Raw genomic sequence first — 927 nt, forward strand, 5'->3', positions numbered from 1 at the left:
TACCCATTGGCAATGGACCGTTGCTGCTTGTGGTACACGTAGACGGCACTTCCCGCTAACTGAAAAAATGGCAGCCTGCCACTTGCCCTTTCGGGGAAGTATTCATCAATACTGGAAGGTTGGGGCTCGTCCGCTGGTATTTTCACCTCGAGTAGATAGCCTTCTTGCTTGGACAGGTGCTTCGGTGTGATGGAGCATAATGTGAGTCCCGGAAACACTGCATCAAGGGCGGGCTTCTTTTGCTTCACCGGCGTTCTGCGTGCGTCTGAGAGGGCAGGATTTCGAGTGCGTGGGACACACGTGTTTGTGTGACCCACACACAGTGTACCGTCGATGTCTTGTCACAGGTGTGTGTCTATCGTGCTGTGTTATTCACAGGTTTGTTGTGTGATCCCCAGGTTCATTTGTGATTTTCATATTTTTTCCTTGTTTTGTTGGGAGACCTCTTTCTTTGTCGTCATTGCCCTGTTGAACCTCAGCGGGAGGACAATCGCCCACATACAAATCCAAGTCATTAGTAGAACCCACCACGTCTTTTCTTGCCACATGTCATGATCTTATTTCGTTCTTAAACGGGTCAGTTTACGGAATTTTATGCTCTGGGCTAATTGTGGAAAATTTTGAGTAGAACCCACAATAGTACCTTTCATTTTGTTTGCATTTTTTTTGCATTTGAGATTAAAATTTAAAAAACTAAGAAGGCAATTTTCATTTCTGGACATGTAGTTATTCCGGAGTTGCTCAAAAAAAGAAGAAATGCCCCATGTCCAATAACGAGTTTTGTGCTTGCGTCCCCCGTCATTGTCGGATGCAAGAATGCCGCTCAAATATAGGGGGGGGGGTTAAAGTGCGGCATCGATTGATGGATAAGTGAATGAAGGTTCCGAGTCCGAGAGCTCTAGACTAGGGGAGGTTTACGAGGAAAGC

Source organism: Phytophthora parasitica, assembly GCF_000247585.1.
Source record: "Phytophthora parasitica INRA-310 unplaced genomic scaffold supercont2.8, whole genome shotgun sequence".
In the NCBI taxonomy this organism is placed as follows: domain Eukaryota; phylum Oomycota; class Peronosporomycetes; order Peronosporales; family Peronosporaceae; genus Phytophthora; species Phytophthora nicotianae.